General features: G+C 47.2%; 1 protein-coding gene across 2 annotated transcripts in view; it reads left to right on the forward strand.

Annotated features, from left to right (window-relative positions):
• Window positions 1-390: 390 nt before the first annotated feature.
• Window positions 391-12,893, forward strand: part of LOC135542171 (contactin-4) — a 116,344-nt gene continuing 103,841 nt past the window's right edge. For both annotated transcript variants that reach the window (XM_064968915.1, XM_064968914.1), the window contains exon 1: window positions 391-589. The gene's annotated coding sequence lies outside the window, so the exon portion shown is untranslated. The remainder of the gene's footprint in view (window positions 590-12,893) is intronic.

Consider the following 12,893-nt stretch of genomic DNA (forward strand, 5'->3'; position numbering starts at 1 on the left):
AAATGTAACATATCATACTAATGTGTCCCTGACTTAATATGTTACGTCTAGTCTATGAGACCAGGTTGTATGGACACATTGCTGTAAATGGACATAACAAAGGCGCGGAATAGAACACTGCTGATTGATAAATGTTGGTGGTAGGCTAGGAGAGGTGTAGGCTATAGCCTCCCGTAGTTTTGTCATTCACTAAAAAAGGGAAACAATTTGTCCCAATTTATGAAGAATTAGCCTACACTTTAAATAGATGGACTATTAGTCTACACCACAAATTCACCTTCATATTCAATAGTCTGATGTTATATTAAAATTGTGTTGAGATCATTAGTATAGCCTATTCATGAGAACAACCATTATTTGATACAGATTGTGATTTATACGGGGGAGGGGTCTATGGTGTGGCGTTTTTCTGCCGTAAAAAGCCAGACTCACTTGAGAAACAGTTCGGACATCAAGCGGTTCTGTATCAAAAGCGGCTTGAGATCCCTGTGTCCCGGACGTCTCCACTGTCATCGTCTCCAGCATCCTCTTGGTTTTTAAGAACCTTTCCATTCGCCTGAAGCAACCTGTCCTGTCTTTTCTGTTTAAGGTAAGGTTGCATGAAAGTTATTATGTGAATGAAGAATGTTAGGCTACTTCGGTGGTGAATGCGTCCACTCCACTTACAATTTGAGTAAACGCATAGCAGCAGGTATAACTAGTAGCCTAGGCTAGGCTACCTAGTCGCACCACAGCTGGTTGATTTGCGCATTTTCATGAAAAACCTTAGATTGCCATGCATTGAACTCAAATGAATGCTTTATCTCCCGGGTACATGAAGATAAAGTTCCTATTCACCCCCCCCCCCCCCCCCCGGCAGCATTTCGCGCGCTTCAATCGGATCTACACTTCGGTACAAGCAGCATTTGCCAATCGGAATTGCATTTCAAAGCATATTGTCAGTACATTCAAAATGGTAGGTAATCCGTCGTAGTTTTGTAAGTATAGCAATCGTTTTAATTGATCTCCCCGCCTCATACCTTCACAGTTGGTGCACTAATGCTTTCCAACGCTTCTGTGGAAGACTCGGCGAACTATGAGGTTTTGTTTCAACTTGCATCACATAACGGGGTAGCTTGGTAACGGGGTAGCTTGGTAGCTCTTTCTGGGTTTTCTGAAGTTGTTCAGGTAGGCTATAGCCTAATTGCTGAACATGTCATACTCCAGTGGGTAGCTCCTATACTCTTCTAAAGCGGTACAATGTATTTCTGTTTGAAACAACCAGTGCCTGAGCTGTCCACGGTGCTGATTTTCTCTCTCTCTCTCTCTCTCTCTCTCTCTCTCTCTCTCTCTCTCTCTCTCTCTCTCTCTCTCTCTCTCTCTCTGTGACAGGCAGTGTGTGTATGTTCCCGTGTGTGCATGTGTGTGTCAGATCTGTTATGCATATGTACTGCTTTCAACTTCGATAATGGTACAGTGGGACTTTGGTCAACAAGAGCAGTTCTTATTAATGACACCCAAGTCTGCTGTCATGATTGGCAGGAAATATATACCATCCTCTCTTCTGACATGATTACCATAAAGTTCATCCCCTTACAGGAAGGTAAAGCATAATGTATCATTAGCTGTTTTTCTTTCAAATGTAACTCAACATATTTATTCCATGATCACGCTCTTCAGTCACTTAGTCTGGCAAAACAATTATTAATATACCACTTTGTGGCTTCATTTCTAAAGCAGTGACTTAATAAATCTGCCACGTCTCTGCAGCCCTGTCGATTAGTCTCAGGAGGGCCATTGAGAGAATACATATGGGCCCCCTCAGTTGCTCATGCCCAGCAGACAGACTGGCAGTGGCCCACTGCGGCCCGACCATTCAGCCTGCTCTCACCAAATTGCAACAGATGTGAAATCACTCCATCTTCCACCATCCACAGGAAATGAATTAGAACATAAAATAAGTGATCCATTTGGTCATTGTTCTAGAGAGGAAAATATTGGCCCGGCTGCTTCTCGCTGACAAATGTATGCATATGATAGACACATGATCCGAATGACAACATGGTGTGTTGCACTGACCAACAGACAGCCTCAATGTTTTTCGTATATATGTACGGGGTGTAATTGTCTGTGTCTATAACTATCTCACCAATGCTACTATCACTGAGATGTCTTATACGTTGAGTAGACATGACATTTCTCTGAGGTATCATGTGTTATGCATGTTCCCCCCAGTTCCCCGTGTTGGGATATGAAGCTGCATGGCAGTGAGTTCAGTGCAGGCCAGCAGGCCAGGGCAAGTATCTAGCTGAGGCCTAATCTTCACTTGGGCGATAGAGAGAGATAACACTGATAGATGGAGCGGCTGGTGGAGGTTTAACATCCTGAGCTCAGTGTTGTCTGCCGGGGTCAGGCCTGTGATATCAGACTGCCAGTTCAGCCAGATCCACTCTCCCTCCACCCGTCCTCATACCCGGGATCTTGGCAGTGTTAATAGCTGCAGGTGTGTATGTGAGCCAGGCTGGTTCTGTATTCATGGCCACAGATGTTTTAATGAATCCTGTGTTGCTGCTCAGGCGCCTGTCAGTCCCTCGCACACTTCAAGTGAAATGCTTCCCTGGCCATCCGCCAGCTAGCCAGCAGGCAGCCAGGATGTTATTGTGACGTGTGGGCTACATTCTCAGTGATGTCTTCAGGAAGTGCATTTTTTTGGAAAGTTCAGTACTCGAAAATAGGGCGGAAAGTGAGCAATGATGCTTACTTATATGGCCCTGTTTGGTGATTGGAATGGAAGGAAATGTTCTTGCAATTAGTTAATGATGACTCATTGCCAACTGAATCATGCTTTATGTCACCATTGTTGTGGAAGTGTGGCATAGAAGGATAATAACACCCTTTTTAGACTACCCGAAGCTATCAACAAAGGTTCCTTGATGCATCCTTAATGAATACAATGCCACAATGCATTTAGCAAAATTACAATTTAATACCATTTTCAGAAGGTAAGGTTGCACGGAGTAGCCTTCTTGATCAAGAACACCTACAGCTATAATGCCCTTGAAAATTGTCAAAGGGAAAAAAACCTCTTGATTTTTACCTGATCTGCACAATTCTTAAAAAGGGTTTATTTCTGACTGATCAAGTATAGACATCATCAGTATATATTTTCACTTTCAGAATCCATCTCCAATGGATTACGGAATGCCAAAATATCTTGCAAGGATATTTGAAGGAGCAGGTGAGAGGACATGTGGTTGGTCTGCAGGCGGCCGGGTACAGTAAAGAGGATAGACTGGTGACCTTCACCTGCTGATGGAGACTGATTGGAGTGTGGGTGGAGGCTGATCTATGTGACAGGAACCACTGTGATTTATTTCTGGTGCTGCTACAATCCTTAAAAACTGCCCTCAACATTTCACACCAAGTTATTAGAACTTACTGAATAACCTTTCGGGTGATGAAAGAACACGATAAGCGGTCTCCATTTCAGTCCTTTATCTGAAACAGAAGAAAGATTGGCATTCTCCCCTGACACCCGGAATGATGCAGAGGTTGGGGCAGCGCGGCATTAATTGTTGATGTCGAGGCAAACAGCTAGTCCTGTAAAGTCAACGGGTGGGTGCACCTGCGTTTGATTTGTTTTGATTTGTCATTTGCTTTTCTCAGCAGAATCTTTACCTTTTCAGTCAACCTCTTTCATTTGATACTCCTTGGCAGCAGAGGCTCATGAATAAATCAGAGCCCTCACTGTCAGTGCTTTGAGGGAGAGAGGGAATGGACTTATCATGTACTGTACAATTCTGAACTGGGAAGTACTTTAATCTCTTTCCTGCTCCTCCTTCACTAAAAAATACCCACCCCAGACCATTTAAAATACTGTCTAAACATTATCATTGGAATTTCGTTTTTATGTAGAATTCATGAATCATTGTTGTCCGTGTTTTTTCTGTTTTCCATAATAATACTGTCACTATCAATTATTTATCAGAACCTGACTGGGAAGCCATAAGTCTTTGTGTAAGGGTTTTGAACACATGTTCCTCAATTACTTACACCATATGTAAAATGGCTGGCTCCACTGTGGTCAATCCTGGTTGTAATCTTCTTAGCAATAGACATTATTCATCATGCCATGCTGCACATTAACTTGTCGTCATATATTTCCAAAGAGAGAGATAGATAGATTATGCTCTCATGAGATTCATTTAGATTAATAGTGTTTGTTGTTGTTGCGTGTAATGGTTATGTAGGTGCAGGGTACTGTCACCACACTAATATTTGTATGAAATATCCAGCTCTAGATTCTCTGGAAAATACTTAGGAAGTTTTACGTCATCAACCCTAATAGCAGTGTAGAAGTATTAGAATACGGAACAAGGTTTAACTCAAACCATTCTCAAACAGGACACAGTACTTGGAAATAAATTACCTCACATTTTAACGCCAAAGTACAGAGTATTAATCCAGCGTCTGCTCAATCCGGTGGTATGCAGTGGAGAAGTTGGAGCAGACTCTGTGGTTTAAGAGAAAGATGCCTGAGGATAATACCCTAGAAATAAGGTGGGAGCTGAGCTTAGCTACATCTAACAAATCCTCTGACTCACAGGCATCAGTAACACGTTGGTGGTAGAGGAGGAGGTGGTGCAGAACCCATGCTGAGGATACGCTAGCTACAGTGCCTTCAGAATGTATTCACACCCCTCGACTTATTCCACATTTGGTTGTGTTACAGCCTGAATTTAGAATGGATTCCATTGAGATTGTGTGTCACAGACCTACTCACAATAACCCATAATTGTCAAAGTGGAATGATGTTTTTAGAAATGTTTACAAATGAATTAAAAGGCGGATATGTCTTGAGTCAATACGTGTTCAAACTCTTTGTTATGGCAATTCTGAATACATTCAGGAGTAAAAATGTGCTTAAGTCACATAATAGGTTGCATGGACTCACTCTGTGTGCAATAATAGTATACCATCTCAGAATAAAAAATAATCCAAACCATCCTGTTTGCTACAAGTGATACAGCAAAAAATGTGGCAAAGAAATGTACTTTATGTCCTGAATACAAATATTTATGTTTGGGGCAAATCCAAGACAACACATCACTGAGTACCACTCTTCATATTTTCAAGCATGGTGGTGGCTTTGTCATTTTATGGGTATGCTTGTCATCGGCAAGAACTAGGAAGTTTTTTGGGATAAAAAGAAACAGAGTAAAGCTAAACACAGGCAGAATCCTAGCTAAAAACTGGATTCATTATCAAAATAAAATTGTATTAGACTTTACAGTGAAATGCTTACTTACAATTCCTTAACAAACAATGCAGTTTTAAGTAAATCCCTAAAAAAGTAAGAGATAAGTAAGTAAGAGTACTGTTTTCCTTGTAGAGTAAGTAAGTAAGAGATAAGAGATAAGAATAACAAATAATTAAGAGCAGCAGTAAATATCAATGGCAGGGCTATATATAGAGTCAATGTGTCAATGTGCGAGGGGCACCGGTGTTGAGGTAATTGCGGTAATTATGTACATGTAGGTAGAGTTATTAAAGTGGCTATGCATAGATAATAACAGAGAGTAGCAGCAACATAGGGAGTTGGGGGGGGCAATGCAAATAGTCTGGGTAGGCATTTGATTAGCTGTTCAGAAGTCTTATGGCTTGGGGGTAGAAGCTGATTAGAAGCCTCTTGGACCGAGACTTGGCGCTCCGGTACCGCTTGCCGTGCAGTAGCAAAGAGAACAGTCTATGACTAGGGTGGCTGGGGTCTTTGACAATTTTTAGGCCTTCCTCTGACACCACCTGGTATAGTGGTCCTGGATGGCAGGAGGCTTGGCCCGGGGATTTACTGGGCCGTGCGCACTACCCTCTGTAGTGCCTTGCGGTTGGAGGTCAAGCAGTTGCCATACCAGGCAGTGATGCAACCGGTCAGCTCTCGATGGTGCATCTGTAAAACGTTTTGAGAATCTGAGGACCATGCCAAATCTTTTCAGTCTCCCGAGGGAAATAGATTTTGTCGTAACCTCTTCACGACTGTCTTGGTGTGCTTGCACCATGTTAGTTTGTTGGTGATATGGACACTAAGGAACTTGAAGCTCTCAACCTGCTCCTGCTCGATGAGAATGGGGGTGTGCTCGGTCCTCCTTTTCCTGTAGTCCAAAATCATCTCCTTTGTCTTGATCACAATGAGGGAGAGGTTATTGTCCTTGCACCACATGGTCAGATCTCTGACCTCCTCCCTATAGGCTGTCTCATCGTTATCGGTGATCAGGCCTACCACTGTTGTGTCATCAGCTAACTTAATGATGGTGTTAGTGTCGTGCCTGGCCGTGCAGTCATGAGTGAACAGGGAGTACAGGGGGGGACTGAGCACGCACCCCTGGGGTGTCCCCGTGTTGAGGATCAGCGTGGCAGATTTGTTGTTACCTACCCTTACCACCTGGGGCGGCCCATCAGGAAGTCCAGGATCCAGTTGCAGAGTGAGGTGTTTAGTCCCAGGGTCCTTAGCTTAGTGATGAGCTTTGAGGGCACTATGGTGTTCTTTTTGTCCAGTTGGGAAAGGGCAGTGTGGACTGCAATAGAGATTGCATAATCTGTGGATCTCTTGGTGCGGCATGCAAATTGGAGTGGGTCTAGGGTTTCTGGGATAATGTTGTTGATGTGAGCCATGATCAGCCTTTCAAAGCATTTCATGGCTGCAGAAGTGAGTGCTATGGGTCGGTAGTCATGTAGGCAGGTTACCTTAGTGTTCTTGGGCACAGAGACTATGGTGGTCTGCTTGAAACATGTTGGTATTACAGACTCAGACAGGAGAGGCTGAAAATGTCAGTGAAGACACTTACGAGCTGGTCATGTTCGGAGTACACGTCCTGGTAATCCGTCTGGCCCAGCGGTCTTGTGAATGTTGACCTGTTTAAAGTTCTTACTCACATCGTCTGTGGAGAGCGTGATCACACAGTCATTTGGAACAGCTGATGCTCTCTTGCATGTTTCAGTGTTACTTGCCTCGAAGCGAGCATAGAAGTTATTTAGCTCGTCTGGTCGGCTCGTGTCACTGGGCAGCTCTCGGCTGTGCTTCCCTTTGTGTTCTGTAATAGTTTGCAAGCTGTGCCACATCCGATGAGCGTTGGAGCCGGTGTAATACGATTCAATCTTAGTCCTGTATTGATGCTTTGCCTGTTTGATGGTTCGTTGTGGAGGGCATAGCGGGATTTCTTATAAGCTTCCGTGTTAGACTCCCTGAAAACGGCAGCTCTACCCTTTAGCTCAGTGCAAATGTTGCCTGTAATCCATGGCTTCTGGTTACGGTGTGTAGTTACGGTCACTTTGGGGACGACGTCCTCAATGCACTTATTGATAAAGCCAATGACTGGTGTAGTGTACTCCTTAATACCATCGGAAGAATCCCTTAACATATTCCAGTCTGTGCAAGCAAAACAGTCCTGTAGTTTAGCATCTCCTTCATCTGATCACTTTTTTATAGACCGAGTCACTGGTGCTTCCTACTTAAATTTTTGCTTGAAAGCAGGAATCAGAAGGATACAGTTACGGTCAGATTTGTCAAATGGAGGTCGAGGAAGAGCTTTTTTACGTGTCTCTGTGTGTGGAGTAAAGGTGGTCTAGAATTGTTTCCCCCCTGGTTTCACATTTAACATGCTGATAGAAATGAGGTAGAACTGATTTAAGTTTCCCTGCATTAAAGTCCCCGGCCACTAGCAACGCCGTGTTATGTACTTGAGTGAAGACCCAAAAGCGGTTTTAACAGAAAACAGAGTTCTTTAATGAAAAACAGGAATGGCATAAATCCTCTTCCAACGTTGTCAACGGAACAAAAAGAACGTTAGTATAGTGCAGGATGCACCTGCCAGGCAGACTCCGACAGGATAGGACAAGGTGGAAGCAAACGAGACGACAGCTTGCTTCTGGCATCAAAAACACAAACAAGAATCAGACACTGAAAGTAGCAGGAACAGAGAGAGAAATAGAGACCTAATCAGAGGGGGAAGAGAGAACAGGTGGGAAAGAGTGAATGAGCTAGTTAGGGGAGATGTAGAACAGCTGAAGAATGAGAGACAGAGAAGGTAACCTAAAAAGACCAGCAGAGAGAGACAGAGTGAAGAGAAAGGACAGGAACAGACATAACAAGACATGACAGTACCCCCCCACCCACTCACCGAGCGCCTCCTGGCGCACTTGAGGAGGAAACCTGGCGGCAACGGAGGAAATCATCGATCAGCGAACGGTCCAGCACGTCCCGAGAGGGAACCCAACTCCTCTCCTCAGGACCGTACCCCTCCCAATCCACTAGGTACTGATGACCACGGCCCCGAGGGCGCATGTCCAAAATCTTACGAACCCTGTAGATGGGTGCGCCCTCGACAAGGATGGGGGGGGAGGGACAAGCGGGGCGCGAAGAACGGGCTTAACACAGGAGACATGGAAGACCGGGTGAACGCGACGAAGATAGCGGGAGAAGAAGTCGCACTGCGACAGGATTAATGACCTGAGAAATACGGAACGGACCAATGAACCGCGGGGCCAACTTGCGAGAAGCTGTCTTAAGGGGAAGGTTCTGAGTGGAGAGCCATACTCTCTGACCGCAACAATATCTAGGACTCTTGGTCCTACGCTTATTAGCGGCCCTCACAGTCTGCGCCCTATTACGGCAAAGTGCCGACCTGACCCCCTTCCAGGTGCGCTCGCAACGCTGGACAAAAGCCTGAGCGGAGGGGACGCAGGACTCGGCGAGCTGAGATGAGAACAGCGGAGACTGGTACCCGAGGCTACTCTGAAAAGGAGATAGACCGGTAGCAGACGAAGGAAGCGAGTTGTGGGCGTACTCTGCCCAGGGGAGCTGTTCTGACCAAGACGCAGGGTTACGAAAAGAAAGACTGCGTAAAATGCGACCAACAGTCTGATTGGCCCGTTCGGCTTGACCGTTAGACTGGGGATGAAAGCCGGACGAGAGACTGACGGAAGCCCCAATCAAACGGCAAAACTCCCTCCAAAATTGAGACGTGAACTGCGGGCCTCTGTCGGAAACGACGTCAGACGGAAGGCCATGAATTCGAAAAACATTCTCGATAATGATCTGAGCCGTCTCCTTAGCAGAAGGGAGCTTAGCGAGAGGAATGAAATGAGCCGCCTTAGAGAATCTATCGACAACCGTAAGAATAACTGTCTTCCCCGCTGATGAAGGCAGTCCGGTGATAAAATCTAAAGCGATGTGAGACCACGGTCGAGAGGGAATGGGAAGCGGTCTGAGACGGCCGGCAGGAGGAGAGTTCCCAGATTTAGTCTGCGCGCAGACCGAACAAGCGGCGACAAATCGACGCGCGTCACGTTCCCGAGTGGGCCACCAGAAACGCTGGCGAATGGAAGCGAGCGTACCCCGAACGCCGGGGTGGCCGGCTAACTTGGCAGAGTGGGCCCACTGAAGAACGGCCGGACGAGTAGGAACGGGAACGAACAGAAGGTTCCTAGGACAAGCTCGCGGCGACGGAGTGTGAGCGAGTGCTTGCTTTACCTGCCTCTCAATTCCCCAGACAGTCAACCCGACAACACGCCCCTCAGGGAGAATCCCTCGGGGTCGGAGGAGACCTCAGAAGAACTGAAGAGACGAGATAAAGCATCAGGCTTGGTGTTTTTGAGCCCGGACGATAAGAAATAACAAACTCGAAACGAGCGAAAAACAGAGCCCAACGAGCCTGACGCGCATTAAGTCGTTTGGCTGAACGGATGTACTCAAGGTTCCTATGGTCAGTCCAAACGACAAAAGGAACGGTCGCCCCCTCCAACCACTGTCGCCATTCGCCTAGGGCTAAGCGGATGGCGAGCAGTTCGCGATTACCAACATCATAGTTACGTTCTGACGGCGATAAGCGATGAGAGAAAAACGCGCAAGGATGGACCTTGCCGTCAGAGAGAGAGCGCTGAGAAAGAATGGCTCCCACGCCCACCTCTGACGCGTCAACCTCAACAACAAACTGTCTAGAGATGTCAGGTGTAACAAGAATAGGAGCGGATGTAAAACGATTCTTAAGAAGATCAAAAGCTCCCTGGGCGGAAACGGACCACTTAAAGCACGTCTTAACAGAAGTAAGGGCTGTGAGGGGAGCTGCCACCTGACCGAAATTACGGATGAAACGACGATAGAAATTAGCGAAGCCCAGAAAGCGCTGCAGCTCGACGCGTGACTTAGGAACGGGCCAATCAATGACAGCCTGGACCTTAGCGGGATCCATCTTAATGCCCTCAGCGGAAATAACGGAACCGAGAAAAGGGACAGAGGCGGCATGAAAAATGCACTTCTCAGCCTTCACATAAAGACAGTTCTCCAAAAGGCGCTGGAGGACGCGTCGCACGTGCTGAACATGAATCGAGAGAGACGGTGAAAAAATCAGGATATCGTCCATGTAAACGAAAACAAAAATGTTCAGCATGTCTCTCAGGACGTCGTTAACTAGTGCCTGAAAGACAGCTGGAGCGTTAACGAGGCCGAAAGGAAGAACCCGGTATTCAAAGTGCCCTAACGGAGTGTTAAACGCCGTCTTCCACTCGTCCCCCTCCCTGATGCGCACGAGATGGTAGGCGTTACGAAGGTCCAATTTGGTGAAAAACCTGGCTCCCTGCAGGATCTCGAAGGCCGAAGACATAAGAGGAAGCGGATAACGATTCTTAACTGTTATGTCATTCAGCCCTCGATAATCCACGCATGGGCGCAGGGACCCGTCCTTCTTCTGAACAAAAAAAAACCCCGCTCCGGCGGGAGAGGAGGAGGAGACTATGGTACCGGCGTCGAGCGAAACAGACAAATAATCCTCGAGAGCCTTACGTTCGGGAGCCGACAGAGAGTATAATCTACCCCGGGGGAGTAGTTCCCGGAAGGAGATCAATACTACAGTCATACGACCGGTGTGGAGGGAGAGAAGTGGCCTTGGAACGACTGAACACCGTGCGCAGATCGTGATACTCCTCCGGCACCCCTGTCAAATCGCCAGGCTCCTCCTGTGAAGAAGAGACAGAGGAAACAGGAGGGATAGCAGACATTAAACAGGTCACACATGACAAGAAACATTCCAGGATAGGATAGTATTACTAGACCAATTAATAGAAGGGTTATGGCGCACTAGCCAGGGATGACCCAAAACAACAGGTGTAAAAGGTGAACGAAAAATTAAAAAAGAAATGGTTTCGCTATGATTACCAGAGACAGTGAGGGTTAAAGGCAGCGTCTCACGCTGAATCTTGGGGAGAGAACTACCATCTAAAGCGAACAAGGCCGTGGGCTCCCTAACTGTCTGAGAGGAATGTCATGTTCCCGAGCCCAGGTCTCGTCCATAAAACAGCCCTCCGCCCCAGAGTCTATCAAGGCACTGCAGGAAGCAGATGAACCGGGCCAGCGGAGATGGACCGGAAAGGTAGTGCGTGATCCAGAAGGAGAGGCCTGAGTAGTTGCGCTCACCAGTAGCCCTCCTCTTACTGATGAGCTCTGGCTTTTACTGGACATGAGGTGACAAAATGACCAGCGGAGCCGCAGTAGAGACAGAGGCGATTGGTGATTCTCCGTTCCTTCTCCTTGGCCGAGATGCGGATACCCCCAGCTGCAAAGGCTCAGCATCCGAGCCGGCGGAGGAGGGTGGCAGTGATGCGGCAGGTGGCAGTGATGTGGAGAGGGGAGCAACGGAGAACGCGAGCTCCTTTCCACGAGCTCGGCGACGAAGATCAAACCGTCGCTCTATGCGAATAGCGAGAGCTATTAAGGAGTCCAGACTGGAAGGAACCTCCCGGGAGAGGATCTCATCCTTAACCTCGACGAGGAGACCCTCCAGAAAACGAGCGAGCAAAGCCGGCTCGTTCCAGTCACTAGAGGCAGCGAGAGTGCGAAACTCAATAGAATAATCCGTTATGGATCGATTCCCCTGACATAGGGAAGACAGGGCCCTGGAAGCCTCCTCCCCAAAAACAGAACGGTCAAAAACCCGTATCATCTCCTCCTTAAAGTCCTGATACTGGTTAATACACTCAGCCCTCGCCTCCCAGATTGCCGTGCCCCACTCACGCGCCCGTCCGGTAAGGGGAGAGAAATGACGTAGGCGATGCGGGCTGCGCTCCTGGAGTAAGTGTTGGGCTGGAGAGAGAACACCACATCACACTGAGTGAGGAATGAGCGGCACTCAGTGGGCTCCCCAGAGTAACACGGCGGGTTGTTGATCCTGGGCTCCGGAGACTCGGAAACCCTGGAAGTGGGCGGTGGATCGAGGTGGAGTTGGTGAACCTGTCTTGTGAGGTCGGAGACTTGGACGGCCAGGGTCTCAACGGCATGTCGAGCAGCAGACAATTCCTCCTCGTGTCTGCCTAGCATCGCTCCCTGGATCTCGACGGCGGAGTGAAAAGGGTCCGGAGCCGCTGGGTCCATTCTTGGTCTGATTCTTCTGTTATGTACTTGAGTGAAGACCCAAAAGCGGTTTTAACAGAAAACAGAGTTCTTTAATGAAAAACAGGAATGGCATAAATCCTCTTCCAACGTTGTCAACGGAACAAAAAGAACGTTAGTATAGTGCAGGATGCACCTGCCAGGCAGACTCCGACAGGATAGGACAAGGTGGAAGCAAACGAGACGACAGCTTGCTTCTGGCATCAAAAACACAAACAAGAATCAGACACTGAAAGTAGCAGGAACAGAGAGAGAAATAGAGACCTAATCAGAGGGGGAAGAGAGAACAGGTGGGAAAGAGTGAATGAGCTAGTTAGGGGAGATGTAGAACAGCTGAAGAATGAGAGACAGAGAAGGTAACCTAAAAAGACCAGCAGAGAGAGACAGAGTGAAGAGAAAGGACAGGAACAGACATAACAAGACATGACACGCCGCCTCTGGATGAGCGTTTTCCTGTTTGCTTATGGGGGAATACAGC

The sequence above is a fragment of the Oncorhynchus masou genome, chromosome 6, assembly GCF_036934945.1.
Source record: "Oncorhynchus masou masou isolate Uvic2021 chromosome 6, UVic_Omas_1.1, whole genome shotgun sequence".
In the NCBI taxonomy this organism is placed as follows: domain Eukaryota; kingdom Metazoa; phylum Chordata; class Actinopteri; order Salmoniformes; family Salmonidae; genus Oncorhynchus; species Oncorhynchus masou.